The 16,928-nt window shown below is 40.1% G+C and overlaps 1 protein-coding gene across 3 annotated transcripts in view; it reads left to right on the top strand.

The window, feature by feature from the left end:
* The window catches only part of THSD7B (thrombospondin type 1 domain containing 7B), a 358,700-nt gene that overhangs the window by 35,759 nt on the left and 306,013 nt on the right, over positions 1 to 16,928 (top strand). Inside the window, exon 2 of one of the 3 annotated variants that reach the window (XM_054830722.1) lies at positions 15,412 to 15,502. The exons of the other annotated variants lie outside the window; for them this stretch is intronic. The gene's annotated coding sequence lies outside the window, so the exon portion shown is untranslated. The remainder of the gene's footprint in view (positions 1 to 15,411; positions 15,503 to 16,928) is intronic. 3 annotated transcript variants of the gene reach the window in all.

Here is a 16,928-nt window from a genome sequence, read left to right as displayed (position 1 = left end):
TTCGAGCCGACCGGTGCAAAGGCGATTCTGGGAACTTCTCGGAGCGTTTTGTAGGTGAGGGAAACTGTCCTGCTGGACTTCTCGAAGTATCTTAAAAAAGTACGTGTCTAGGTTGTCAGTTGTTGGGAACTTTCTTTAATCTCAGGCGTTTATGTTTCAGTGTGGTGAGACAAAAGCATTGTTTTGACAAAACATAGTTGCTTTGTTCTTTATTAACACAATAAAAAAAGAAAATTTGTCTTGTCCTGGCTGCAATTTGCAGGCTCCTGCATTACCAGGGCGGCTGAGGAAAGGGAGTGCTGCTGGGACTGCCTAGGGGTGAGAGCTTATGTGTTTGCTTGTAAACCTGAGATGTTTAGAAGTTATGGATGGACTGTCTTGCCTCATTATAACTGAGTTTCACGATATGACAGAATCAACTTCCTGGCCAAAAATCTCTGTGCTGTTGTGGCTTGTTGTTTGCTGTATTCTGGGTCCTCCCATGCCATGAGGTTTTGCCCACGCGCCACTCCAGCTCTTTTCCCTAGCTTTAAAGAAAAAAAAGAAAGTCAGTTTATGATGTATTATGAGATAGCATTCCAGATATAGGTAAAGCCAGCTTTTCTGTTATTTGCCCCAAGATAATGTAAAGTAAAGTAAGTGGGAGGGCGTGCTGTGAAATGGAGATGTGATTGCCAGTGAGGCCAGGGCAGCGCTGGTGGATGCTGGACCCTGCGGTGCTCATCCTGGAAGCCGTGCATCCCACCACGTCCAAAGCTGCTTCCAGGGTGGTGATGAAGTGAGTACTGTGGTAGGGGAAACAGGGAAAGCACTGCAGACAAAGTACTGTTTATTTGGAAAAAAAAAAAATCCCAGGGGATAAAAAAGTTCTGTGGGTCATTTAAAACCAGAAACTCTGTGAGGACTGCAGGTTTCTCTGCTAGCTCTGTGAGCCTGCAGAGGTCCAGCCTCGAGTCACTGACAAACTGTCCTGTGTTACTTCAGCGTCTGAGCACAAGTGCTTGTTGTCTGCAGTCTTGTTTTGAACATGACAACCGAAAAACACCGTGCTTCGGACTAGCAAGCTTTCTATAAACATGCTGGTAATGCTGTTTCTGCTTTGAATACCTCCTTATTGAGTCATCTGTAGGCATTCCTTTGCCCTTCTGCTGTATTTAGCTTAAACACTTTAGGACATGCTGCATCATTTTTGTTGGGAATGCTTTTAGTTGTGATTCCTTTCTATTATGTTTATTTGTTAAGCTTTTATTCTGATTGAAACAACATCTGCCAATTTTTTTGGGAAAGCTTTTTGGTTGCTTTCTCTTTTCTGTTGAGTCTCATCTAGCTAATGCTTATATTTTATGTCTGAAAATAAGCTAGCTACCTTTAAAAGGCAGTTGTTGGTTTTTTTCCCACCTGCACTCATATAGAGGGCAGCTGTTTTCAGCAAGTGTATGAAATGGGTGAGGGAAGAGAGATTCAAGAACCCCTGGGAGAGGAAAGGAAAAACTGTATTAATGATGTAGTAAATTCTACCTGCCTAAGCTGTCTTCATCTTATCCAGTGGATTGTGCCTCCCTGTACCTGCCTGCCTGTTCCAGCACTGTCCCCTTTGCTTAGGGTTGGAAACCAGCCCTCTGCGGGGCTGCCGAGCAGAGCCAGAACGTATGTGTGTGATGTATGGTATCCACGCATGTGCTGGGTGGGCACTAGTGGGGACGGGATAACACGTGAGCGAACCTGCTGATTCCCACAGGCGATGCAAAGTGCCTGCTGATAAAGGCAAGGCGTGCAAACCCAGTTGCAGTGCAGTAAGGTATGGAAAGTATTTGAGCTGAGGTGATGTGCACTTAGAGTAGTGTGAACGAGGAGAGAGGGAAAATAAATGGTTTCATAAAAGAAATGAACATTTAAAACTACTTGAAAACTATCAGAAAGTGGAGAAATAGTCACCCTCCTGACTCAGTTGCTGAAACAGAAAATGTAAGTGTTTCTGTGGAAAAGGGATATTCTGGTAGTGAATAGTGGGTATTTTTGAAAGGTTGAAGATAGCCTAAATTAAGGTGGCAAGCTTCTGGTCCCAGCCTTGCTCAGGGTGAGGGGGACTCCTTGTCTGTCTTCAGGTTGCCAAGGTTGGACAGGAAGACGCTATGTGCCGTTTGGCTCTTTCAGACTGGCGTAGCCTTCCAAGCGAAAGATGAAATGAAACAATCTCGTCAGTTGTTAGGTGTATTGGTGGCCGTTTCCGATCCATCTCCCACAGTAGCTCGTAATTCTTATTGGTGGTGTTTCAGCACATGGTGAGAGCGGCTTGGGTTTCCATCTGCTGGTTTTTTGAACAGAAGATTGTGGAGAGTTGGTAGGATATATAAATATATATATATTAAAGTTGGGTTTTTTTCTTTCTTTTAATACATGTATAACAGGAGAGCGAGAGTCTTTAGATAGACATTTTTATCTTTGCTTAGGCATCTATTCTCACTGAATTGCTGGGTTTTCATTGCAAAATTGATGTCAGCAGATAGTAGAGAGCAGAGCAGTGAGGCTGAGGGTTGTGCAAAACGGGGGTAATGATTCCTGGGCATTAACGTATGCCTTCTGAGATACTTAGAAAACTGTAGGCTGCAAATATTTGAGATTCTGCAATTCATGTCGGAGAGCCGTAGTAAACACGATATACAGTTTTAGTAATGGCGAAAGCAGCAGGGTCTGTGATTGCAACTATCTGTAGCAATGATGTACAGTTTATGTAGTATCAGTTTTTAGTGTGCGGCATTAATTCATGAAAGAAAGCTTAGGTGGTGGGAGGCTTGACAGACATGGCAAACTTTATTTTACAAAACCATCCCAACAGAAACAGTAGTGGGTTTTTTTTTTTGTGTGTCTTGTTTTGCTGTTTAAAAATTCAGCTATGCTCCGTCTTGTGAAATGTTTTAAATCAGTCAGGAAAACAATTTGTCCTTTGTAGGAATACGTATTGAATTATATTACAGTTGTTAATAGAACAGAGATACGCCCACAGCAAAATGTGTACTGGATGGAAGAGCGACCTGAAGATGTAGCACAATAAAGGTGAGTGCAATCCAGCTGTTAATGAACGGGATTAAAACTCTTGTTTATGAGCGAGGGAGGCTTTCCACTGGGATGGAGTCTGTTTTGTGGCTGGCTTTTTGTCTCTAGTGGGTTGAAACAGAGCTCTCTTCCAGAGCCTTTCTGAAGCTCAGCACAGATGATTTGTATTCTCCTGGAGAGTAATTTGTCAGGAGATGAACGGCAATATGCTCTGTGTTTGCTGGAACAGCAAAGACAAGTCCAGTTAAAGACTTCTTTTTTGGGGTAAAGTAATTTTTAAACTTTCCATCAAAAAAAGTCATAAATACCTCTGCTTGGCCTGGATTTTTTCCATCTCAAGTACTTTAGTGGCAAGTTCAGGTGCTGCCTAAAACAGCAGCCCAGAGCTTCCATTTGGGGAGGACACAGCTTGGTCCATGGACAGTGTATTACTAGTGAAAGGTCACTGTTTGAGAGATATAATGATTTGGGAACTTGTTGAATTTTGTCTAAACGTTGCAGGATTTCATTATAATATTTTTTAATTGAAACTTTGATTCAAAATGGAAACAAAATAAGCAAAAGGTTAAATTTCTCCCAAACGAAGAGGTTATTTTTCTGGAATAAAACTTGGCTGCCTCTAAGTGAAAGCTTTGGCTTTGGTTTCTAGCAAAAGCAAGCAAGAAAATAAGCATTCAGTTCTTTTTTCTTTTGGGAAGGGAGATGTGGGGTGTGTGTGCTTTTATTTTTAAATATTTTTTTCCATTGAACAGAAAAGCCTGTTAATCTCCAGGTCCAACTCTGAGAGTGTTGCGGATTACTGTCTTCTCGTTACTTCTGCTTCGGTGTTGAGCTGGGAATGATTCTCTCTCCTTCTCCAGTATCTACGTTAGGTATTAAAAACATACGTTTGATAGAGTAGCTCTCAAATAAGTTATTTTCTGAGGTTTTTGTTAATACTTTTTAGTTCTAGATGATGCTCTGCTTGGGTTTTTGTATCTGTGGAGCTTGAGGCTGGAGTTTGGTAGGGAAGGATTTCTTTGCAGAGGTCACTGTACTACTGTGTTAATTTACGTTGTTTTGCTAAATGCAGAGAGATGTGAAATGAGTGTGAGGTGTTTGCTCAGCGTACTGAAATGATCAGGAAAAACAGGGACAGGGACAATGCATTGTACTGAAGCTAACTTGGTGGAAGAACGAGCAAATGTGGAGAAGCTTTACAGGGAGCAGTGAGATAAATGTGTGGTTCGTAGGAAGGAAAACAGTAGAATGTGTTTAAAATAATAGAAAATTGCTCATACTAGGAAGTTTGCAAAGATGACAAATTTGGTATTGGGACTAGGGAAAAAGGATATGTGAGTGACAGCCAGGAGATGGTGGCAATTTGGAATGGAGATGTGAGATGATGGGAAAGAGTTTTGGTGAGTGCAAATGAGAAATGGGAAAGGCAAACAAGTGAGCTGGTGTTGGGAAACAGATTCGGACTGCAGATGTGTTCAGAAAGCAAATGGGTTGAAGTCTCTGAATGACAAGGAGGGAAGAAAAGACATGTGATGCAGCTTCGATTTTTAGTGAGCTGCACAAAAAGGATGTTTTGTGTCACTGACCATGATGGAAATAGGAACTAGAAAGGAGAGGAGAAACTTTAATGAACAAACAAGATGGAGACAGAAATGATGGAAGCATGCACGTCAAGATTTGTTTTTTTTCCTTAAAATAAAAAAACCCACCCTACTCCCATCCTGCCAAAAGCCAAGCCACCCCCCCCTTTCATTTTATATATTTAGCTACATCAATGGTAATATATCATGTCAAATTCATTTGATATATCTGCTTATATCATGTCTAATTTTGGCAGGAAGTATAACACTAATTACATTTACTGTCAAGTTGATTGCCTCTTCCCTGCGCAGCGCTAGCTGAGCCTGGCGCTTTCTCTGTTTAAATAAGTGTAACTTTTTCCCTGGCTAGTTGGAAGAGTCTCGGGTGTGGAGTACCCTTTCTCTGGGTCTAGAGAAGTATTAGCTTGTCAGTCTTCCAGATGAGCTGTAACGACTTTCATATCAGGAAAGGTTTAATGCAGAATGGTACCGATGGGCTAGAATTATCAGATTTGGGTTTTTTTTTTTTTGGTGAGAGAGATTGGGAGGGATAGGATATATTCGATTTTTTTGGGGATGTGCACAAGGTATTTGGCACCTCGTAAAAGGCTGCACACATTAATTATACTTTGAAAATAAAATGCAAGATACCTTCATGGGGTAGTTCTGAAAATGACGTGCTTTAGTGGCTTTCTAGGTATCAGCCTCTGTGTTTGGTTTTAAAATACAAATGAGATGAAGACAACAGATAATAAGTATATAACTCTGATTCTGGGATGTTCCTTGGGGAATATTCCTGAAAGATGCAACAGGGAAGCTGAATAAATAATTTTGTGGAGAAGAAAGAGGGGCTGGAGGGCTGAGTGGGGAGCAGTGTTAGCAGGAATAAAGGAAATGGAACTTAGCACTTTGGCTTGACTGAAAATAATCATAGCAATAGTCATCCTCCTGCAGAGGATGATGAGGGGCAATGCAATATGGGATGCTAAAATTCATGGAGCTGTGAAAGCATTTTCAAAACAATTTTCCAAAATACCTCTGGAAGGCAGAACATCCGAGCTGATTTTTCAGCACGCAGGCTTTGGGAGGCATCTGATCCTGCAGAGGAGCACATTTGGAGGCGAAAACTTTGGGAATTACTTTTCCAAAATTGACTCAAGTTTGTGGTTAGGATTAATGCATGTCTGCCTTTAGGAAGACACAAATAGTTACTATTTTCGGCTAAACTTGAAAAGAAAAATCTGAATAACACTACTGGGACTGAGAGCTAAAGGTCAGAAACTTTGGATAGCAGCATTAATTGCTCCCTTTAAAGGATATAAAGGACCAGAGTCTTTAAGGGCTTGCTTGAGGATGAGAGCAATATTAATGCCAGTGATGACACAGCAAGACTCAAAAAAATGTGGGGCGGGTTTTTTCCTTGTAACTCCAAAATAAGATCAACATACTAGTAACTTGGGTGTTAACTGCTTGAAGTATTGCAGCGTTACTTCAGTTGTGTGCAATGTTTAATGTTTTCTATTCCATTGCCTTGGATGTGCAGGGTCAAGCTGCAAGAAATATTAACAGCAGGATTGGATGTTGCAGTGTGTCACCGGATTGCCTTGGGTCATTCAGCATAAAGATCTTTTTTCTAATTTTTTAAAATTATGTTAAGTCTCTGCTAGATTGTTATTGCAGCCTTTCAGTAAATGATGGCACACTTGATTTTCCATCTTTGTGTTTGCAAGTTATGCTCTGTTCTCTTGGGTGATGTTTTAATGTTACTGACTCCTATTAAAAAGACATGGTGGCTTAGAATATGTGGATTATCCTGTGCATGCTCCTACTGTGTTGCTGAGCTCTTATCGTTAGTTCAGGCTCTATTGGAAAAATGTAAATATTGAGGGAGTCAGTGATATATGATAGAACTTGCTGTTGAAATGGATTATGGTGTTTCATCGCGGCAATAATTTTTAAGAAACTTGGATTTCCACAGCTGCCTGTAAGATTCTGTGTAATGATAATGAAGCTATTTCTGCTTTCCTTCTCTCACTAACATATTCAGAAGATTACTTGCATGCTTATTCATGCAAGCAAGGATTTTGGAAATCGAAGTTTCGCAGTGTTGCAGAAACAAATAAAAAGCTTTATTGTGTCTACAGTTATGTTTGCAAAAGGATCCTCATTGTAAAGGCACATGATGCTAAAAATTTTGTTGGGCTTTCCTTGCTCCAGGGATGCTTTCTTGACTCTCTGCTTCCCTCGCTGTGTCCTTTAGAAAAAATCTTCTTGTCTCTAGGGAATGGGGAGGGTTGTGGGGGAAGTATCATAACTTGCAAACAAGAATGTTTTTTAAATATTTAAATTGGTTTAACTTCATAGCCACAGGTGGCAGATTTTTTTTTTCCTCCTCTTGTTTTCAGATATGCTTGCTGATGATCTGTGGAAAATGTTTTGGATTTGTCTTTTTCAGTTAAAAAAAAAAAAGTACATGCCTGCTGACTGATTTTTAGGCTAAGTTACTAGGAGCTCGTCTTCACTGAAATAGTTTTTAGTTTGTAAGAAAATCCTGTTGCACTATGTAATGATGTGTTTGGATTAAGTTTCCTCCCTATTGCACATTCTACAGGAAAATATATTTTCTGTTAGTCTAGTAGATAGTTGTACAGAATAGATTTTGCTTGCTTTTGAAGCAGCAGAAGTCTCCTTGGCAATTCTGTTAAATTCCAGGTAATTTGAGGGAGGGAAGGGAGGAGCACACCTCCTCCCCTCTCCGTAACCCACTGGCTCCTCCTCAGGCTGGGCTCAGGAGAAATGTATGTGAAGCTGATGGATATAGCTAAGAAACTTTTGATGTGAATCATCTTGGATGGTGTGTGGTAAGCAAAATATGAGGTTGCATACTAAAGAAGGTTAAAAACTTGTTTCCAAAGAAAAATATTTCAAACTGTAGCAATATATCCTTAGACTACGTAAGTGATCTTGATTTTTGCATTTTTATGCTAGTAGAATCATAGAATCATAGAATGGTTTGGGTTGGAAGGGACCTCAAAGATCATCTAGTTCCAACCCCCCTGCCATGGGCAGGGACACCCTCCACTAGACCACGTTGCCCAAAGCCTCATCCAACCTGGCCTTGAACACTTCCAGGGATGGGGCATCTGCAACCTGTTCCAGTACCTCACCACTCTAACAGTAAAGAATTTCTTTCTAACAGCTAATCTAAATCGACCCTCCTTCAGCTTAAACCCATTACGCCTTGTCCTGTCACTACACTCCCTGATAAACAGTCCCTCACCAGCTTTCCTGTAGGCCCCCTTCAGATACTGGTAAGCTGCAATTAGATCTCCCCGGAGCCGCCTTTTCTCCAGGCTGAACAACCCCAACTCTCTCAGCCTGTCCTCACAGGAGAGGTGCTCCATCCCTCTGATCAGCTTCGTGGCCCTCCTCTGGACTCTCTCCAACAGCTCCATGTCTCTCCTGTACTGGGGCCCCCAGAGCTGGATGCAGTACTCCAGGTGGGGTCTCATGAGAGCAGAGTAGAGGGGCAGGATCACCTCCCTCGACCTGCTGGTTGCACCCCTTTTGATGCAGCCCAGGACACGGTTGGCTTTCTGGGCTGCAAGCGCACACTGCTGGCTCATGTTGAGCTTCTCATCAATCCATACCCCCAAGTCCTTCTCTTCAGGGCTGCTTGCAATCCATTCCTTGCCCAGCCTATAGTCATGCTTGGGATTGCACTGACCCACGTGCAGGACCTTGCACTTGTTGAACTTCATGGGGTTCGCACAGGCCCACCTCTCAAGCCTGTCAAGGTCCCTTAGTAGTTTCACGACTTCTGCCAGGATGATTCAGGCTTGCTTATTGGATCAAATAAGAATGAAGAAGGGAAACGCTTAAGCTTGAACTCAACTTTAAATACTTGGAGGTATTTCATTATAGTAAACATATTTTTAAAATTTTAGCTGATGTTCGACAGCGTCAAGGCTTGCGTGCTCAGGATGGACAGTGAAGACCCCATCAGGCAGGTGCTCTCACTGTAGACTGAACTGTACTAACAATATCTGTGGTTACACATTATAGAAAATACTTGCATTTTCCATGGATTCAAATCCCCAAAATAAATAGTTGCAGGTGGAAATGCTGGCAGCCTGGCAGTGTATTTAAGCTTGCTCTGTAGATTACTGTTACATTTGTTCGCTATCTGGGGATGCTGCTAGCAAAGCTAAAAAAACCTCTGAGCTGATCATTATTAAGCTTTTAAAAGGAGTAGCAAAGTACAAGTGTCAAATTCTGTCTGAAATCTGAATATCTATTTTTAGATGTGAACTTACCTAAAACTTTTCAAAATACTACAGCAACAAATGCCTGACCTTATAATTAAAACTTCACTAGTTTTTTAGGTGTTAGTTTTGTCAAGATACTTTTGCAGTGTAATGCTCTTGGTGGCAGAGCTTTTTGTATTCTCCTCGACGGATAAATGATTAATGGTCTCAACACTGCCTTCTGGATCACCTTGTAAGAGGTCTCCTTCATCAATCTGGCAAGGGGATTGTATGGCAGTTTGCACCCTAATTACAGTCCCCAGCTGGGGATGTGCTGCTTAACAGATTACTTGTAGCAGAAGTACAGGCGGTGCGGATATAGATGACCATGGAGTTGTTTGACACTCGGGTGCAACAATTAGATTTCCTTGCTGGAAAAAAAATCCACTTCATATAAACAGTGCAACAGATAAAAATGTTTAGCTGGAATTAACTCTGTAACTTAAAGGTTTAATAATAACAGCAGTTCTGTGTTTCCCTGTTTTCATCTTTTCTTTTCCCTTCTCTTGCAGTCTTATAGACGAGGGCAGTATTGCAAGCCAGAAATTTTATTACCAATAGAAACATTAAGGTATTCCACAGGGCAAAACAAAAGTGATTCAAAAGGTGCTTTTGCAGATAATAAGTTTTAGCATTGAACAGTTTACCCAGAAGACAACAGATTATTTCTAGTGGTCTGTCATTATTGTTGGCCTTTCTTCTGGCTCATTTGTGGTGTAATGCTGCTACTCAATTAAGATGTATTTCAGGAAAAACTATGAACGACAACTGCCCTGCTTCCACCAAGCATATTGCTAAGCATATACGTGTGTGCCTATCACTCAGTCTGACAAATATGAGCGTGTTGCTGAGAAACAGCTTATTTAAGGACTAAGGCACGGAGGAAAACTTGCACAGGATCCAGTCAAACACAAAAGCAAAGTGCCTGTTTTGGTATTTGACAATGAGAGGATTTTGCACTTTGAAAGTATGTAATTGCCAAATTTTTTTGCATATATGTGTCAGTGTTGTAGTGGGCAGTATTGCCAAATCAGATAACATTATGAATATCTTGGCAATCTGGAAAAAATCTCATTTGCATTTTTAATGATAAGAACTTATTTTCATGACTTTTTAGAAAAACATTATTAAAAAGTCTGAGGATTGTTTAGGCATTGATCACTTCCCACTGGGTGACATGTACTTGAAAGATAAAGGCAGTGAAAGGGGGTACCAGTAGACTGAGCCTGGAGGTAGAAAATTTGCACTCTTTGTGCTTACATCCTGAAGAGCTAGAACGGAAGAATTGTAGGAATTAGTATTTGTGTTTAGGACAGTAGAAAGGTTCGGTTGTGCAGTGGCTGCTGCGAAGGTGTGGGTGTACATGTTTGACTTGGTCTAACTTGAAAGGGCGGGGGGGAGAAAGGTCTTACTACTCAGTGAAAAAGTAGTCGAATATACCTGACTTGTGTTTGAGCTTGACTCTCTCAGTATGAACGGGAACTGATAGGCATGTGTAAAGCAGGAATTTATCACGGTGGTGTCCTAGGATTGGAAGAAAATCTCCTCTGAAGTTTTTATTCCTAGAGATGGTCAGATAATGATTGGTTACGGTGCATTTACTCTTGCTGGATTTCCTTCCCTGTGAGAAATGGAGGCATTGACCCTGGAGTTTTATATTATCTGGAAATCGCATGCACTGTATGGTGAAAATGCTTTTGAGACGTCATTTGGAAGGTTCTGCTTTCTTTGACCCAGGTTTGTGGTAAGTTGGAACTTGTGACTTTCCCATGTTCTGGTTCCCGTTGGCTCCCATCAGAAGCGAGCAGTCCTTCCGTGCCTCGTCCTCGCAGCTGAAAACTAACGGCTGGCTGTTCAACTTTATTGTCTTTATTGTCTTGTTAAAAAGCAGATGCAATGTTTCCTTCGTATCAGTCTTTCAGATGGGATAGCAACATGGTTTGGTGTTCTTGTGAGCATTCATCACTCCTCCGTTTGCAGAAGCAATTGGAAGCAAATGACCCAGGTTGTCGTTATTACTCATATTTTGTGTTTTTTCCAGTTCTGTGGCTTCAGCTCCTTATTTGAGCTGCCTTGACATGTCATGAAACACCACATCTTGGTCTGTAGTCATGCATATTAATTGGCAAGTGATGCACTGCCTCTCGCTGATCTGAGTTTTCCTTTGGTGGTTCTCTTGGGACAAACGTTCCAGGACAAATGCATCATAGGTACTCGAGAGGAAAACATTTTCTCCTATTAATTTTAGCAAATGGAAACGCCTTTTTTTTTTTTTTTTTTAACTCTGGCTGAAGACTTTGTCTTGGCTGCAAGCCTGAGAGATTTAAACATTTGCTGTTCCTTTTATCGTTCAAACCTGTGCAGCGTATTTTAAGTGAGTGAGCAGTCTGTCAAGTTATTAGAAATCATTACTTTGCCACAGAGTTATTGAATGGATGTGAAAACAGGTGTTTGTCAGATTTTACCTTCTGGACTGAATATTTCTGATGTTTGGGAACTTTTAGCTGCAGTCAACCATTGTGCTTTGTATAGGAGAAGGCTTGATACAGATTATCTGAGCAATCAGGGAGCAGAGATGCGGTTCTGTGATTCATAATTGAAATTTAGCCTTTAGATTAACTTCATTAGTATGCTGTTGAACAAGAGCAGGGTGTTAATAAATGAAAAAAATCCTTCTGGGTTTAAGCAGAGAGTGCCACAATAGGTCTTTGCAGTTCATTATGAATTTTTTATTTTTGCTGTGACAGCACTATTTTTGATTTGACCATGCTCTTTTTGTCTTTACTCATCAAAATTGTACAAATATTTCTGTACAGAGAGAAATAGAGGAAAGGCTTTATCTAATGTGAGGTTAACCCCAAATTTCTTCTAGTAAAGCCACATTTATGAGCCATGGTGAGATCAAGAAAAGGAACTCTAGAGAATAGACTTCAGTTTCCCTTCCAAGTCATAATTTAGAGTAATGAGTGAAACCTTTGCTTATATTCTTAAAAACTTTTAAACTTTCTGGGAAAGTAGAAACTAAACGATCATCTCCAGCCATTAGATAGTAGAGTTATAAATGTTTATAAAATACATACCTGCTTATCCTACTGAGATGAAAAAATACTAATTTCTGGCTTCCATATTCTGATTACTTTGTAAATTCTTGATTTTTTTTTTTTTTTGGATCTGGATTTGCTTTAGATCATAGTTCAGCAAAGTACTTACTAGTACTTGAGCACGTGTTTTGAAGTCACTCGGACTCCAGGTAGCTTATTAAAGTTGACCTCTGTTCCCAGAGAGATGTGTTACTGTAATGCGTTATATCATGTATATCTCCCAGTAGCACAGGTGTCATCAGCGTAGAAGGGAGTATTCAGACTTCTCCAGGTGGAATTTTCTTGCATGAAGTAGAGGTTAATGTAGTTGAACTTTAGAATGACTGTGTTGTAACTGTGAGGAAGTTGTTACTGTTTTTATTTGTTAGGCTGTTTTTGCATTTTTATACAATGTTTTGTATGGTTTTATGGAAGATTTCGATAGATTCTCATTTGTTAGTCATAGAGCAGTCCTAAGAAAGTAATCCTGTTAGCAGAATGGAAAAGAAGATTTTAGGGATTTTTGGTTCCTTCCCATCCTCACAGTTGCTCTTGATCTCCCTAAAACCTGTATCAGAGTATTTTCACTTGTCTGTACGTATGCTTTTCAGTGGAGAGTCATATGTGTGACGTAATCCTCTGTACTTTGAGGTGGCATGGCATCTGCTTCTGCAAGAAAGGATTACGAATTTAGCTTTTTTTTCTCTATGTGCAACCTTGAGGAAAGCGCAGATTGCTGAACAGCAATACAAGTTGGTGTCGAGTGCTTGGAAGGTTGGGAGCTAAGTGTGAACTCCTCACATGGAGTCTCTGTGGGCTTGAAGAGGTCTAGCTTGGGGGAGCTTTGTGGCTTAGTGCAACTGAGAGTCTAGGGTAAATGAGGTGGTGGTGTTGGAAAGTTTGGAAAAGAAAAATGAAGAGAAAAGCAGAAAGTCTTTTTTATAACATGAGTGTTGTGTTAGAGTCCTTGAGTATTTGTGAAAAGCATTGATTGCGATCTCCTGGCGTATCTGAATAAGGATATGTATGTTTGTGTTAGATTTTTTCATAGGGTTTGGAGTGGGAAGGGGACTTAAAATGCTGAAAGTTGTGACTGAGAAAAATTAGCTTGTGTGAGGTAGTTTAAGATATATGGAGTTTAATAATTTCCATTATTTCCTCCTGTGGAAGACCAGTCCTGAACAGCAGTAGTAGTACACACCCGCAAATGTCTTAATTCTCACAAAAAGCTATTGTTAGGAAACCTCACTTGGCCTTGTTGAACCTCATACAGTTGGCCTCAGCCCATCCATGCAGCCTGTCCAGATCCCTCTCTAGAGCCTTCCTACCCTTCAGCAGATCAATGTTCCTGCCCAACTTGATGTCGTCTGCAAACCTACTGAGGGCGCGCTTGATTCCCTTGTCCAGATCATTGATAAAGATATTTAAACAGAACTGGCTCGGATACAGAGCCCCAGGGAACACCACTTGTGACAGACACCACTTATCTGTCCAGATGACTCGAGATACTGCTCATTTCAAAACAGTTAAGGCAAAATGCAAACAGTCATTTATCTACAAAATTCAAAATAGTAAAATCAGGGATGAAGAAATGAGAGAAAACCTTCACTTACTTGCACATTTACAAAGGTTAAACTGGAAAGGTTTGTCTCTCCCTTTGTCTACGTGATTTGCTGGAGCCTTTTTTGACGTGGTGGTGGTGAAGTGTTCCCTCTTCTTGCATTCTTGGGGCTTCCCATAGTGCTAATTGGAGAGTTTTCATAGATATGCAGGTGTTTGTGGTCAGTCTCTCTTCTGAAGTCTCACAAGAGGTGCAGACAGATTAAACCTTTTAACCATAATCTAGTTTATTTTTCTTATCCAGGGGTTAGTGTGACCAGTCATCTTAACTAAACAGGCAATGCTTTATTTCTTTGGAGGTCCAAATGTATATAATTTCCTATATTTAATTGACTACTTTGTTACTCCTTGCCTTAATGAAGGGTAAAACCCTTCTCTATCTCTTTGGTGACTCATTGACTAACTCCATGTAAGGTGTCTCCTCTACTGAATCTTGTATCATGCTGTCTAGTAATTAGGATACTAGATATAAGCTAGGATACTAGATACAAATACCTTAAAAGTTGCTCATTACTGGTTCATGATTGAGACCGTGACATAATGACAGTTATCTGGCTTGGTGTGGTTGACCCCAACCATATAACCTCTAAGAATATTATAATATGTAGGTATCCTTATTCTAATGACAAACGATAGTAATAAAGTTTAGTTTCTGTAAGACAAATGTGTATGAAATACAACCGCAAGTGAAAACCTTTCACCAAGTCAACAGCTTCTCCTGTATGTTCTCAGTCTCTGCGCCCTTTCCCCCCTCGTCGCCTCTTAATGCAAAATGGGGAAAATGAAACCCGCAAAAGTCAGTGTGAGGTTTCTTGCTGGTTTAAATGGGAATAAGAAAGCTAGTGGTCTTGTATTTAGCTTTAAATAAATTTCCCACTGTCTGGAAATAAACTATTTCAGATACCTTCATATTCTCTAGTAACATAACAATATAAAGTCTGAAAATCAATGTACCTTGAAAGAATTTAAGCAAAAATGAAAAAATCTCAAATAGAATCTGCTTCCAGCTTTTAATATTACTACTTTGAGATTCCAAATTTTTATATTATTTTTTTTCTCGAGCAATTCACAGAATCACAGCCTTAGCTTTTAAAATACCTACTTGCTTGTGGAAAGTAGCCGGTAGGTTGTTTCTGTTGAAACAGAGCTTAGTCTTTGGATTCACTGATCCTCTCCTAGTCAGAGCTGTCACTTACTTCAGGTCAGTTCAGGCACACTATAAATCATTACCTTCTTACTAGTCAATCAGTGATTGATTCAATTTTGCAGCACTTGAAGGCAGTCTTTCCTAGTTTAAAACTGAGTTAATGTGGCCTAGAAGGATTGAGCACATAGCTAGGAACTTGGGAGTTCTGGGGCCAAGACTGGTATTATTGGTTTGCGGTGAGGGCTTGGGCAAAAAATGTTACATTTACAAGGTAGAAATATTTGTTGTGCCTGAGTGTGTGTGTCTTTTTTTTTTTTTTCTTTCTTTCTTCCTAATTCTTTTTTTCCTATGTTAAACTTGAGTTCTTTAAGGACCTGGCATCTGACATCATGTTCAGAGTTGTTTTGCTTCCCTAGTATCTGGAAGTACTTAGAGATGGAAAAACATGCACCCTGGTGTGTCTCTCGAATGGAGATATGTATACTAATGGAGCTTTAAAGAAAAAATTAAAGTTGTGTGTTTGCAAAGGCCTTTGACACCTCTGCAGAATAATTGAAAATAAGACCAAATGGACCTTTAAGATGTCTTGAAAAGTTTAATAGAAAATTGATTTTCTTTTGAAGGTACGGAAAACCTTCATCCCATGCCATGTCCTGTCTACACCACAGCCCATAGATTGGAAACACTCAAATCCTTTGCGGTACTGAATAGCGGGTAAGAAGTGCATCGTGATGGGGCTGAACTCTGTATGGTTGGTATTAAAAAGCACTCGGGAGTGACTAAGTCCTTGAACGTGCAGTTTTGATTTTTGTGCCTTGTAGTCTAGGAGAGTTGCTCTCTCACACATTGGTGTTCCTGTGAAGAGAAGACCTATGGGTATAGACTTGTGCCTCTCTGGGGTTTCAGGGTTAGCTCGTGTATATGTTGTGTAACCTTTCAATAATCTCAGTGAACGAGAAGGCACTGCTAGTGTGAAGATGTAAAATGTTTCAGCTTATTAGTAAAAAGAAAAATCCCTTAAAAAACATACACTTTTTAAAATGGAACAAAGTTCAGACTTTTGTATTTGTTTCAAGATTAACTATGCTTTATCAGTAATAACAAATCAAATTATTTTCTCGAGGCAGATGAAACTACAAGGATAACTGATAGCAAATAAAGGAAAGTAGAAATAGACTTCTATCCTCTTTATCTCCCCTCTTGCTCTCTGTGGGTCTTCAGCTGTGGTATTTTCCTGCTTACTTTGAAATTGCCCCACTTAGGTTGGTCTGAAGTTATTGTTGCTGTGAGGGAAATGAGGGAACTGTTTTTACATTAAAAAGGTGTTTCATCTGACTAGCCTTGAAAGGCTTTTTTTCAGTTGTAGTTCCATTTTCAAAAATACAGCCAGCATCATAGTGTGGGCAAGTAAGGAAATCAAAGAAATACATTTTCTGACAGTATGCTGTATTTTTTTGCTTATCAGAATAACTCTGAAATTCTGTTCTCTTGAAACAACAACAAGGAAATATTTCTGGTTTTCTGATTAGAAAAAAAAAAAAAAGTGAAATATTCTGTCTGATCTGTTTAACATACTTGGAGCAATTCCAGTGCGGCGAGGGATGCTCTGGGTAGTGAACAGATCAGGATCCTGCAAGGGAGGCCGCCCTTGGTGCGTGGTGTTCGACAGAGCGTCTCTAACTTATTTAGCTCTTTTATGTCTTTATATTCTGTATTTGCTGAAAAGTAACTGTTAGTGTTCTGTGTTGGGTTTGCTGCCAGTGTCACAAGCGACTGACTTCGTGAGTCGGCGCTCCCTGAAGGAGCTTTGCTCTTAGAACTCAAACGGCACATGCAGCCACATCCTCAGCTCGCGGAGATGGGCGTAAGTGGCAACTGTGGCAAGCTGAAGATTAGTCCACAAAGGTTGTTTCTGTGCATCTTTAGCTTCTCTAAATATACGCCTGTATATATGCCAAAATTTCTGAGTAATTATTCCATTAAAACTTGAACATTTGAAGGAGCTAAACCAAATGAGTTGTGATAACATTGTATATGACTTAATTTGCATATTCTGTTTAATAGATAGAAATTGTTACTGCGTTTAGTTTAATTTGTCATCATTTGCCCTGCTTTACTATTGTTTTGGATGCAAAAAATA

Source organism: Grus americana, chromosome 6, assembly GCF_028858705.1.
Source record: "Grus americana isolate bGruAme1 chromosome 6, bGruAme1.mat, whole genome shotgun sequence".
NCBI classification, from domain to species: domain Eukaryota; kingdom Metazoa; phylum Chordata; class Aves; order Gruiformes; family Gruidae; genus Grus; species Grus americana.
The sequence above is the reverse complement of the archived record's forward strand: the minus strand, read 5'-3'. Positions and strand labels throughout refer to the sequence as shown.